The sequence below is a fragment of the Xenopus laevis genome, chromosome 8L (genome assembly GCF_017654675.1).
Source record: "Xenopus laevis strain J_2021 chromosome 8L, Xenopus_laevis_v10.1, whole genome shotgun sequence".
NCBI lineage: Eukaryota > Metazoa > Chordata > Amphibia > Anura > Pipidae > Xenopus > Xenopus laevis.
In genome coordinates, this window is record NC_054385.1 from 134,834,635 (window position 1) to 134,848,285 (window position 13,651).

Here is a 13,651-nt window from a genome sequence, read left to right on the forward strand (position 1 = left end):
CAGTGATCCCAATGTTATTAATAGGGAATAAAGATAAATATATAGGAAGGTCAGTGATCCCAATGTTATTAATAGGGAATAAAGATAAATATATAGGAAGGTCAGTGATCCCAATGTTATTAATAGGGAATAAAGATAAATATATAGGAAGGTCAGTGATCCCAATGTTATTAATAGGGAATAAAGATAAATATATAGGAAGGTCAGTGATCCCAATGTTATTAATAGGGAATAAAGATAAATATATAGGAAGGTCAGTGATCCCAATGTTATTAATAGGGAATAAAGATAAATATATAGGAAGGTCAGTGATCCCAATGTTATTAATAGGGAATAAAGATAAATATATAGGAAGGTCAGTGATCCCAATGTTATTAATAGGGAATAAAGATAAATATATAGGAAGGTCAGTGATCCCAATGTTATTAATAGGGAATAAAGATAAATATATAGGAAGGTCAGTGATCCCAATGTTATTAATAGGGAATAAAGATAAATATATAGGAAGGTCAGTGATCCCAATGTTATTAATAGGGAATAAAGATAAATATATAGGAAGGTCAGTGATCCCAATGTTATTAATAGGGAATAAAGATAAATATATAGGAAAGGTCAGTGATCCCAATGTTATTAATAGGGAATAAAGATAAATATATAGGAAGGTCAGTGATCCCAATGTTATTAATAGGGAATAAAGATAAATATATAGGAAGGTCAGTGATCCCAATGTTATTAATAGGGAATAAAGATAAATATATAGGAAGGTCAGTGATCCCAATGTTATTAATAGGGAATAAAGATAAATATATAGGAAGGTCAGTGATCCCAATGTTATTAATAGGGAATAAAGATAAATATATAGGAAGGTCAGTGATCCCAATGTTATTAATAGGGAATAAAGATAAATATATAGGAAGGTCAGTGATCCCAATGTTATTAATAGGGAATAAAGAGAAATCTATAGGAAGGTGAGTTGGTTCAGCTTTATATCACTAGTGGTGGAATATACATGGGAGAAGTGTAGTGTTATAGTGAGACTGTGCAGTGAAATACATGGTCTGACTCCAGTCTTCTGTGGCACATATTGTACTGCATTTCCCAGCATGCCCTGTGGCTACTCAATGTTACAATAAGGTGTAACTGGTCCCATGTACAGATTACTGTATAAAGTAGGAGTCCCACCAAGTCCCTGTCTCATCCCACTCCTATACATAAAGGGCTTTTATTGAGCTATGGGCCAAAAGCCCAACTGGGTCACATGTTCTTTATGGTGACTCCCTCTGTAGAAATAATTATGTTCGCCGTCCAAAAAATATTTCTACCTGAATATCTCCACTTTTCTCATGGGAAAACGAGTGATGAATTCCAGTCAAACGCAGTGGGTTGCTGCAAAAACACTGCTTTTATTTAACACCACATGTTTCGAGCTGTGCTCTTTATCAAGTGTCAACTTTTCTATTGGTCTTGGTTTTTTTTATAGTTTTTAAATTATTTTCTTCTGTCGTCAAATGGGGGTCACTGACCCCATCTAAAAACAAATGCTCTGTAAGGCTACAAATGTCTTGTTATTGTTAACTATTATCACTCCTCTTTCTATTTAGTCCTCTCCTATTCATATTCCAGACTCTTACTCAAATCAACGCGTGGTTGCTAGGGGAATTTGGTACATGGCAACCAGACTGCTGAAATTGCAAACTGGAGAGCTGCTGAATAAAAAGCTAAAAATAACAAAAATGATCTCAGAATATCCCTCTGTACATCATACTAACTTAATTTAAAGGTGATCAACCCCTTTAACTACATGGGAGATTTTGATCAAATTAATTCCGATTTTTCATCTTGTCGGATAAAGACGCGGCAGCATTTTCAGCAGTCTGGTTGCCATGCACCAAATTACCCTAGCAACCATGATGGCAAATCTTCCATGTAGTTTACGCATCAGCCCCATTATATTTTGAGCCATGTGACTACATGGGATGCAATAAAGAAAGAAATATGATGTTATTGCATTCACAGAAAACCCATTGTTTCACCTCTTTCTATATATGAACTAATGTGGGACTATTGTTCAGACTTTCCACTTTATTTCCACTGTCATTTTTTTAAAAAAACGTCAACATGATGTTGAAACGGATCGCTACGGAACTCTGAACATTACAAATGTGTGGGTGAGCCTTGGGGTTCAGCATTCCCATAAACTTGTGTCGTTAGGGTGAGATATGGAAAGCCGAGATCCACAAGGGCCTTTCACAGCTGACACAGCACAGGGTAAAGTCGCCCCATAGATGTTGAGATTAATAAAAGATCAGATCCTCATCGTGAGACCACGATCTTCTCAGAACGATCGTACGAATTTACTATCAACTAAAAAGACCAATTTGTCAGTAAAACAAAGGGGAGCTGCTTGTCCTCCAGACATTGATCCATTGTACTGGGACCCACAGACATTAACCTGACCATCAATTTCCTCACAGATGTCGACCGAAAAACCGTAAGATGTACGATCGTTCCAATCCCACTAACCGCTAATTTCGAAGGATTGGTTGGACTTCGGTCGTTGGGCAAGAAGAATGGTCACGTCTACGGGGAGCTTTAGACAATAAACTATGGTCATACTCTAAGATCAGTAGAACAAGGAGCCCATATCAAATCTACCTGATTAGCTTTCAAATGAGAAGAAGCAAGAAAGGAACACTCCCATGGGATAATACTTGTCACCATAAAAGAATCCAATCCAATATGCTACTAAATCAGCTGGATCAGCTCACTTATATCAATTCATTGGCCAGAAATCAGAAAACTTGACATTGAAAACAAATGTAATGAATGGGCAGTAATTGTGACATCCCAGTGTTAGTATATAGCTGTATACACTGTAGTACAGGAAGATTCGGCTATACATGACATATAGTAGCATCTTGATACATTGAGTGCAGAATTACAGTGGAGGAGACCTACATGGTCATTTGGAGGATAAAGATTTGTGAAGTTGAAATTGTGGATGGTTGGATCACTCATGGAATAGACATCTCCTGCTTAATCTTTGGCTATTCATCATCAAGTAATGGGATTTTACCTCTCCAGCAGTGGCGTAACTAGAGTTTGTGGGGCCCCCCTGCAGAGGGACTTTCAGGGGCCCCCCGATAAAGAGTGTAGGTGCAGGGTCAGATTGGGTGCAACATATTAAGATCAGCTGTGCAGGCAATAGCCGTACGTATTCTGGATAATAACAGTGGTACTTGTACAACCATTACTGTTGGATAACTCTACTGGTGTTCTTCTGCTCTCCTGCAAGGCCACGTGGACTTCCAATTTTTTATTTTGCTAATAAAAAACGTCAACGCCTACTTGCGACAAATTTAGAGCGGTGATTTTTTTTTCCGCACGTTGCCTAGCGGTTTGCTGTAATGCACGTCTATGGGAGACTTCTGCGATACTCGCTGCTCCTGTGTCTGGTCCACATAGTCCCCGTGGGCACCACTAGTTTCTCTCGCTCTGGGGAGTAGAGTGGTTCTCTGTCCCCAATGGCAGCTCTGCGTAGCCATGACTAAGCACCCTGAAGGGTGTGAAACGCGTAGGGGGGATGGAGATGAAGCTATAATTTTAATTTTTCTACCAATAAATTTATTTTTTTAACTGAATATCTCTGGTCTTGTGGATCCGTTTGAGTGCCGGTCAGCCCTGCTTCTTTATCTTCAGCTCTGTGTCCCTCTCAATTAGACATTGGGCGCTCTGTGTGCCTCTCAATTAGACATTGGGCGCTCTGTGTCCCTCTCAATTAGACATTGGGCGCTCTGTGTCCCTCTCAATTAGACATTGGGCGCTCTGTGTGCCTCTCAATTAGACATTGGGCGCTCTGTGTGCCTCTCAATTAGACATTGGGCGCTCTGTGTCCCTCTCAATTAGACATTGGGCGCTCTGTGTCCCTCTCAATTAGACATTGGGCACTCTGTGTCCCTCTCAATTAGACATTGGGCGCTCTGTGTCCCTCTCAATTAGACATTGGGCGCTCTGTGTCCCTCTCAATTAGACATTGGGCGCTCTGTGTCCCTCTCAATTAGACATTGGGCGCTCTGTGTGCCTCTCAATTAGACATTGGGCGCTCTGTGTGCCTCTCAATTAGACATTGGGCGCTCTGTGTCCCTCTCAATTAGACATTGGGCGCTCTGTGTCCCTCTCAATTAGACATTGGGCGCTCTGTGTCCCTCTCAATTAGACATTGGGCGCTCTGTGTCCCTCTCAATTAGACATTGGGCGCTCTGTGTCCTCTCAATTAGACATTGGGCGCTCTGTGTCCCTCTCAATTAGACATTGGGCGCTCTGTGTGCCTCTCAATTAGACATTGGGCGCTCTGTGTGCCTCTCAATTAGACATTGGGCGCTCTGTGTCCCTCTCAATTAGACATTGGCGCTCTGTGTGCCCTCTCAATTAGACATTGGGGCGCTCTGTGTCCCTCTCAATTAGACATTGGGCGCTCTGTGTCCCTCTCAATTAGACATTGGGCGCTCTGTGTCCCTCTCAATTAGACATTGGGCGCTCTGTGTCCCTCTCAATTAGACATTGGGCGCTCTGTGTGCCTCTCAATTAGACATTGGGCGCTCTGTGTCCCTCTCAATTAGACATTGGGCGCTCTGTGTGCCCTCTCAATTAGACATTGGGCGCTCTGTGTGCCTCTCAATTAGACATTGGGCGCTCTGTGTCCCTCTCAATTAGACATTGGGCGCTCTGTGTGCCTCTCAATTAGACATTGGGCGCTCTGTGTCCCTCTCAATTAGACATTGGGCGCTCTGTGTGCCTCTCAATTAGACATTGGGCGCTCTGTGTGCCTCTCAATTAGACATTGGGCGCTCTGTGTCCCTCTCAATTAGACATTGGGCGCTCTGTGTGCCGTCTCAATTAGACATTGGGCGCTCTGTGTGCCTCTCAATTAGACATTGGGCGCTCTGTGTCCTCTCAATTAGACATTGGGCGCTCTGTGTGCCTCTCAATTAGACATTGGGCGCTCTGTGTCCCTCTCAATTAGACATTGGGCGCTCTGTGTGCCTCTCAATTAGACATTGGGCGCTCTGTGTCCCTCTCAATTAGACATTGGGCGCTCTGTGTCCCTCTCAATTAGACATTGGGCGCTCTGTGTCCCTCTCAATTAGACATTGGGCGCTCTGTGTCCCTCTCAATTAGACATTGGGCGCTCTGTGTCCCTCTCAATTAGACATTGGGCGCTCTGTGCCTCTCAATTAACATTGGGCGCTCGTGTCCCTCTCAATTAGACATGGGCGCTCTGTGTCCCTCTCAATTAGACATTGGGCGCTCTGTGTCCCTCTCAATTAGACATTGGGCGCTCTGTGTCCCTCTCAATAGACATTGGCGCTCTGTGTCCCTCTCAATTAGACATTGGGCGCTCTGTGTCCCTCTCAATTAACATTGGGCGCTCTGTGTCCCTCTCAATTAACATTGGGCGCTTCTGTGTCCCTACTCAATTAACATTGGGCGCTCGTGTCGCCTCTCAATTAGACATTGGGCGCTCTGTTGTGCCTCTCAATTAGACATTGGGGCCGGGCCCTCTGTGTGCCTCCTATTAGACAATTTGGGCCGCTGCTGTGTCCCTCTCATTAACATTGGGCGCTCTGTGTGCCTCTCAATTAGACAATTGGGCGCTCTGTGTGCCTCCTCTATTAGACATTGGGCGCTCTCGTGTGCCCTCTCAAATTAGATATTGGGCGCTCTGTGTCCTCTCAATTAGACATTGGGCGCTCTGTGTGCCTCTCAATTAGACATTGGGCGCTCTGTGTCCTCTCAATTAGACATTGGCGTCTGTGTCCCTCTCAATTAGACATTGGGGCGCTCCTGTGTCCCCTCTCAATTAGACATTGGGCGCTCTGTGTCCTCTCAATTAACATTGGGTCGCTCTGTGTCCCTCTCAATTAGACATTGGGCGCTCTGTGTGCCTCTCAATTCAGACATTGGGCGCTCTGTGTGCCTCTCTATTAGACATTTGGGCGCTCTGTGTCCCTCTCAATTAGACATTGGGCGCTCTGTGTGCCTCTCAATTAGACAATTGGGCGCTCTGTGTGCCTCTCAATTAGACATTGGGCGCTCTGTGCTGCCTCTCAATTAGACATTGGGCGCTCTGTGTGCCTCTCAATTAGACATTGGGCGCTCTGTGTCCCTCTCAATTAGACATTGGGCGCTCTGTGTGCCTCTCAATTAGACATTGGGCGCTCTGTGTGCCTCTCAATTAGACATTGGGCGCTCTGTGTGCCTCTCAATTAGACATTGGGCGCTCTGTGTCCCTCTCAATTAGACATTGGGCGCTCTGTTGCCTCTCAATTAGACATTGGGCGCTCTGTGTCCCTCTCAATTAGACATTGGGCGCTCTGTGTCCCTCTGAATTAGACATGGGCGCTCTGTGTGCCTCTCAATTAGACATGGGCGCTCTGTGTCCCTCTCAATTAGACATTGGGCGCTCTGTGTCCCTCTGAATTAGACATTGGGCGCTCTGTGTGCCTCTCAATTAGACATTGGGCGCTCTGTGTCCCTCTCAATTAGACATTGGGCGCTCTGTGTCCCTCTCAATTAGACATTGGGCGCTCTGTGTGCCTCTCAATTAGACATTGGGCGCTCTGTGTGCCTCTCAATTAGACATTGGGCGCTCTGTGTGCCTCTCAATTAGACATTGGGTGCTCTGTGTCCCTCTCAATTAGACATTGGGCGCTCTGTGTGCCTCTCAATTAGACATTGGGCGCTCTGTGTGCCTCTCAATTAGACATTGGGCGCTCTGTGTCCCTCTCAATTAGACATTGGGCGCTCTGTGTGCCTCTGGGGTCTATTGAGTCCTATGTGTGATATATGAACAATACTTTCTTCATTTGGAAGGGTTCACAACAACAGCTTAACCTGTTTTTGATTTACCTAAATTCGGTCTATCATACTATAAAATTTACATTGTAAAATCAGTCCACACATATACATTTTTTGGATGTAAACATATCCCTAAACAAAGGTACATTTTACACCACCCTATATACCAAGCCCACTGATCGAAACACTTTACTACGACCTACGAGTTTTCATGCCCCTTATCTATTTAGAGGGTTACCCAAAAGCCAGATGATGAGGGTGAGAAGGATAACTAGTACTGACGAATTGTTCAAAACAGGAGTCTGAGAAAATGATTGAGAAGTTCAGGGATAGAGGATACAAACAGGAGGAGGTAGGTATAATGCCAAGAGACGTTTTATTACAAAGGACACTGTTCAAAGAATACCATTTGTGTCTACTTATGACACCAATTCAAAGTTTATTAAAAAAAAAAAATATTAAAATATTGGGGCATTTTGGAGAAAGACCCTAAGACGTCCAGCATCTTCTCTTCACCTCCGATCTTCTCCTACAAAAGGGGAAAAAATATTGAAGATCTGATTAAACAAAATAGGAAAAACACAACATCTACTAAAGCACTGCGTATCTTGACAGCGCTATATAAATAAATGATGATGATGATGATGATCTACAAAAATCCCTACAGGTACCCACCCTTGTCATAACTGTGGTCATTGTAATGGTATAATCAAAGGGGATAAGGTGATGCACCCGCTTAAAGGAACACCATACAGTATTAAAGGTTTCCACACTTGTAACTCTAAAGGGGTTATATATTGTATTAAATGCCCGTGCGGTATGGCGTACGTGGGTCAAACACAGCGTACCATCAAAGTTCGTTTGAACGAACATAAATCTGTTATAAGAAATTTCCAACCAGACATTGAGGAGAAAACAGATAAAAAGAAAAACCAGGAAACCACTTTAGCCCAACATTTCTATGAATATAAACATAGGGTGTCACAGATCCGTTGGCAGATTCTGGAAAGAGTGAGTGTGAAACAGGGACAGGACCTTAAAGGAGAAGGAAAGGCTAAAAGTAAGTGAGTTTATCAGAAAGGTCTATATAAATACACCAGTAACCCCTCAAAGTAATGCTGCTCTGAGTCCTCTGTCAAACAGCACATTTCTTTCCTTCTATTGTGTACTCATGGGCTTCTGTATCAGACTAACTGTTTTCAGCTTAAACCTCCAGGGCTAGGGCTTGAGCATGCTCAGTTTGCTCCTCTCTCCTTCCCTGCTGTAATCTGAGCCCAGAGCTATGAGTGAGCAGGGAGAGACACAGGCAGGAAGTGATGTCACACCAAGCTAATATGGCAGCTGCTATCCTAAACAAACAGAGAGCTTCTAGACCTGTTACTCAGGTATGATAAAACATTCTGCAGAATAAATATAGCATTCTAGCTAGCACTATTGTGGCTAATCTGTTGGCAATAAAATGTCTTGGAGCTTTCCTTCTCCTTTACACAAAAATGACTACAGCGTAAAAGCTTTTGGATATGGACTCTGCAGACACAGTCCCCTAGAGGCTTGAATGAAGAATTCAATTTAACATGTTTTTTGTCATTTATATTTTTTATATTCTTACTGCTGGTTGAATGAACCATTCTCTTTATTTTTCAGATATTAATTAAAAAAAAAAAAAGTCGAATAGGCATCCAGGGTGAGGTAAAAAAAATCTTGTTCCCATTAATAGGGATAGTTAAGCACTATATTGTATAGTTGGTTGAAATTGATACCTTTATCTCCTCAATTTTGTATACTGTTTCTAATATAATGATTTGCAGACTTTTTTGCTACATCACTAACAAGTGGACTTTCACCTGGAGAGAACTGTTTGAAACATTTTTTGAAACATTTTGTAACAATTGGAGACACACGGGACCATTTTTTTCATGCAGGGGGTGGGTCTACTTACCTATTTAATGTGCATGCACGTATTCTTTGTATCACCTGACGAAGGGCGAACACCCTCCAAAACGTTGTTTGACGCAATAAACTCACCAGGGGTAGGACCCCAGTTTAATTCACTCCATGTGCCAGCCCAGTGCCGGGCCAAGGTATTTTGGCACCCTAGGCAAGGGCTTAAATCAGTGACCCCCCCACCCGGCCCTGCATTATCATTTTCCACCTTCTGCCAGCAGCCATTAAGTTGCCCCATGTATCTGTGCCAGCGCCTGTCATATTACCCCCATTTGTACCTGTGCCAATGGCAGTCAATCACTCAGATTACCCCCAAGCCCCCAATCTGTAAGTGTGCCAGCATAAGACAAAACATCCATCATGGTATTACCCCCAGTCTGTAATTATGCCAGCAGCAACCCAAAAAAAATCCATCATATTGCCCGTAATTTGTATCTGTGCCAGCAAAGGACCAAAAATCCACCATATTGCCCCAAACATCTGTGTACCTGTGCCAGCAGCTATAATATTACCCCCATTTGTACGACTGCCATCAGCAGCCAATCCCTCATATTGTGCCAGCAGCAGCCAGAAATTCCACAATATTTCTCCCAAATATGTACTTGTGCCAGCAGGAGCCAAAAATCCACCATATTGCCCACAAAAATGTAGCTGTGCCAGCAGCAGCCAAGAGGGAGGTGGGAAGTGCCCACAGTACAAATCATGGGAAAGAGGGGCTTGGACTAGGTGAATTAAAAAACTATTAAAGGCCAATCAAACCAGGGTTTAAAAAAAAGAAAACAAAATCCCCCTAAAAGTGCACCCCCCATCATGATTGCGCCCTAGGCGGCCGCCTACTCTGCCGACCCCTAGTTCCGGCCCTGTGCCAGCCTCTTGCTTCTTCACATTGGACCATTGGGAGTGCCGTCTCCCTTAGGCTTTGAGCGGTATTTGTTGAAGGGCCTGAGTGTGCGCGTGATTTCTCTGCACAAGGTGGCAGTTGAGAAAGGAAATAATGCATGAGACACTCAGGCTGGCAGCTGAGAGAGGAATCAGAGAGTGACACACTGAGGCTTGAAGCCAACAGAGGAATCAGGTTGGCAGTTGAGAGAGGACTCAGTACGTGACACATTCAGTAGCAGCTGAGAGGGGAATCTGAGCGACAGACTGGGAGGCTACAATTATTATGAGACAATATTGGGGGAACCAATGTGATCTGTTGCTGCAGCCAGATCTGTGCATGTGAGTGTAAAGGCTGATAGACTTGGCAAGCACTGACCTGACCAATCAATATGTGGCCTGTCTGAATTTTGGGCAAGAAGTACTTGGGTGTATTGTCCTCACCTGCCAGATGTCACAGGGGAACGGCTCTGGTATTGTGTGTTGTGCTTCCCTAGAATAATAATAACAATAGACTGGCAATGTGACTCTGTGTGGTTTATATGTTTATGTACATACAGGGGAGCAGCTCCTGCACAAAGCACTTGCATTCTCAAATAAAACCGTTAAATAAAAACATTCATAAATATTAAAAGACAACTGGAAGGAACAATGAAAATATCAATTAAATGAGAAAAAAGGTAGAAATGCTAAAATCAGCCGGGGCAGAACTGGAGGTGCATTTTTAAATCTAGTGTTTGGGGCACATCCCCCCCCTTGTGGTGCATTAAGGTCCCTCCCCCCATGGTGGTCGAATAGAGCACTTTCTGTACAGCCGGGCGGGGATCATTTTGAGAGTGTCCATCCACCACCATTGTCTCCTTCTGAGCACTCTCCATGTTGTGGACTCCCACCAGTTAACGGTAATCCAGGATCTTGAAGTTCTGCAGTCTGCTTAATAAGGGAGCAAAATGGGCTGAACTTTCTATGGCTGAATAACTTCCCACAGATTTTATAGGCCCCAAGTCCACCTACGACTACAGAAACGAGACCCTCTAAGGTAAAGCTCAAAACCATACCCAATTACCCTAAACCCCAATCTACATCGGACCTCACCAGACCGTCCCTCTGGATTGTCTTGCAAAGAGCGCTGTGTATATCGGGGTCCAGGTAGAGACCATCAGGCAAGTCCTGCAAAAAGTCCAGGTCCTTGAGGAGCTCTTCTCCTGTTCTTTGCGGGAAGAACATTGATTGTACATGGACCCCTTGAGGTTGTACTTGAGATTTTATGGAGTGGGGCAACAGATTGTTCATCACCACTATCTGGATGTTCTTGCCCCTGGCCTGGACACAGTACAAGCCATAGACTTTGGGCAGCAGAGTTCTAGGGTTCTGATTAAGGTTCTAAAATGAGAAAAGGAAACGGAAGAGTTGTAGAGAAACCTGTAGGGACACAAATAAATATCTGTACTTTTATATATATATAGGTATTCACCATGTAGTAATCAGGCAGCAGCTTCTGAAGGAACTCTGCCTCCTTGTGTTGGACCATCTTCATAATGAACTTATCTCCAGACACAAAGAACACAGAACCACTGGCCCTGGGTTGGACAATTCAATGACAGGCTCGTTGCACAGGGAATACTGGGAATGTAAGAGGATGAAATGTTAACCCTTGCTGTGACATTCTACTGCAGCTCATAGGAGCAGGGACCCACTTCCCACAATTAATTGTATAACACATTCCTTCAGTGTTGAGGATTCTCCTTAAATTCACAGGCCTCCTGAAAAATTCAATATGTCGATACATACCAGATAGTCATCGTGTCTAATTCCAAAAAGCTCCCTGAAATAGCGGAAGGCAACAGGGGCGTAGGTCTTGAATCGGAAGTCATTATAATGATGAGCAGGAGTCAGATTGCTGCCCTCACTGTGGGAAAGAGACCAGTGACTGTTACTGTTTGCTCTCCCTGAGGGACTCATCATGCTCAAGCTCTCCCTGAGGGATGACAACATCATCTGTACACTGGAACACACTTATCCTCTCCCTGAGGAACCTCATCTTCCTCACCCTCTCCCTGAGGGACCTGCTCTTCCTCACCCTCTCCCTGAGGGACCTGCTCTTCCTCACCCTCTCCCTGAGGGACCTGCTCTTCCTCACCCTCTCCCTGAGGAACCTCATCTTCCTCACCCTCTCTCTGAGGGACCTGCTCATCCTCACGGTCTCCCTGAGGGACACCATCTTGCTCATGCTCTCCCTGAGGAACCTACTCGTCCTCACACCGAGAAACCTGCTCATCCTCACCCTATCCCTGAGGGACATGCTCTTCCTTACACACTCTCAGAAGGACACCATCATCCTTACACTCTCTTCCAGGGCTACTTTCACCCTCTCTTTGGGAAAGACATGTCTGTCCAGTAGCCATAGAGGGAGGGTTTAAACCATTAAGAGATGACAGTAACGTACCAAGGGAAAAAGATACTCTTCACCACATAGAAGTCCTGCATGAGGACATCTCTCTCAGGCTTGGTGCTTAGACTGCCCACTGTGTGAGTGATGCCAAGTTGGATGGCACCTTTCAAAGCAGATGATGTGGTCTGTAATAAAGACATTTAAACGATACATACGTTTTTTTTCCATTTTCAGCGAAGCAATTTGTTAGTGTATAATGAAACTTCTGGTGTTCCCTAAACCTGTCACTCCAAGGCCTCACCTTTTTTGTATGTGGTCTCACTACTCAATGCTTTTTCCAGACACCTCAGTCTCGGGGTTCTCTATAAAGCACCTACTTGGTGACTGGGAGAAGCTGTGTAAAGTCTCCCTAGAAGCCTAAAATCACTAGCACCCAGATGTGGGTCAAAAGCATTCGCTTGCACTATTGCAGTAGCCAAAAATGGCTCATAGCCAACAACTGTGTATCTTCTAATGATACGTGTTAGGTCAGAGATTGTCCAACCTGTGGCCTTCACAACTATGAATGGTTAGTCATATTTACTGAAGCAGGAGGAGATTAAGTTCTACCATAGCCAGGGGACACATGGCGGCCATTCCTGGTCATGTTTGGAGGGGTGGAAAGGCGACAGACTTCATGGAACTATGGAATATTTACAGCATGCCACAAAGGAAGGTGTGTGTGAGATTTATAGTGTGCCACAAAGGAAGGGCAGGATTCTCACCTCAGCTGGCTGAGGTTGCTTCAGAGTGGTGGTTCCTTTAGGCAGGGTCTCCCATTATACCACTAGAATGTAAACTCCTTGGGAAAGGATCTTTCATTATACTACTAGACCAGGGGTGCCCAGACTTTGTTACCCTGGGATCTACTCGCGACACCTCGCCCTCATCAGGAGTTTTACCTTGATAGGGGGTGAAAGGGGGGTCTGCAGAGTAGCCCTCTGTGCTCAGCCCTACTCTCCCTCCCTTCTGCTCTTCTCCTCTCTTCTCCCTCCCTGCTGCTCATCTCTTCTTCCTCCCTCTTGCTCTTCTCTTCCTCCCTGCTGCTCCTCTCTTCTCCCTTCCTCCCTCCCTGCTGCTCCTCTTTTCCCTCTCACTGCTGCTCGTCTCTTCCTCCCTCCCTGCTGCTCATCTGTTCTCCCTTCCTCCCTCCCGTGTCTCCTCCCTCCATGCTGCTTGTCTCCTCTCCCCTCCCTCCGTGCTGCTCATCTCCTTCCCCTGTTCATGTTGTTCATCTCCTCACCCGGGATCCCTTAGTGCTGCTCTTCTCTCCGCCCTCCCTTCTCTTCAGCCCAGCCTGCTCGCTGTGCCTCGCTCACTCCTGTGCTGGTCCTAGGGTTACCACCCGGCCGGTATTTTACCAGCCTAGCCGGTAAAACACCTGACAAGGCCGGGGCTGGTATTACAAATTTGCCGGCAATGCAGTTGCCGGTAATTTGTAATATCCTTTAAAAAAAGCCCTCGGCCTGCCCCCATTTGCGCAGAATTTACCTTTTTTGTAGGTTTCTTCTCATCGCTGTGATGTTGCCCCGCCCCTTT

General features: G+C 44.8%; 1 pseudogene; it reads right to left on the reverse strand.

The window, feature by feature from the left end:
- Window positions 1-10,440: 10,440 nt before the first annotated feature.
- LOC108699486 lies at window positions 10,441-13,145 on the reverse strand (annotated as a pseudogene).
- Between the last annotated feature and the right edge of the window lie 506 nt (window positions 13,146-13,651).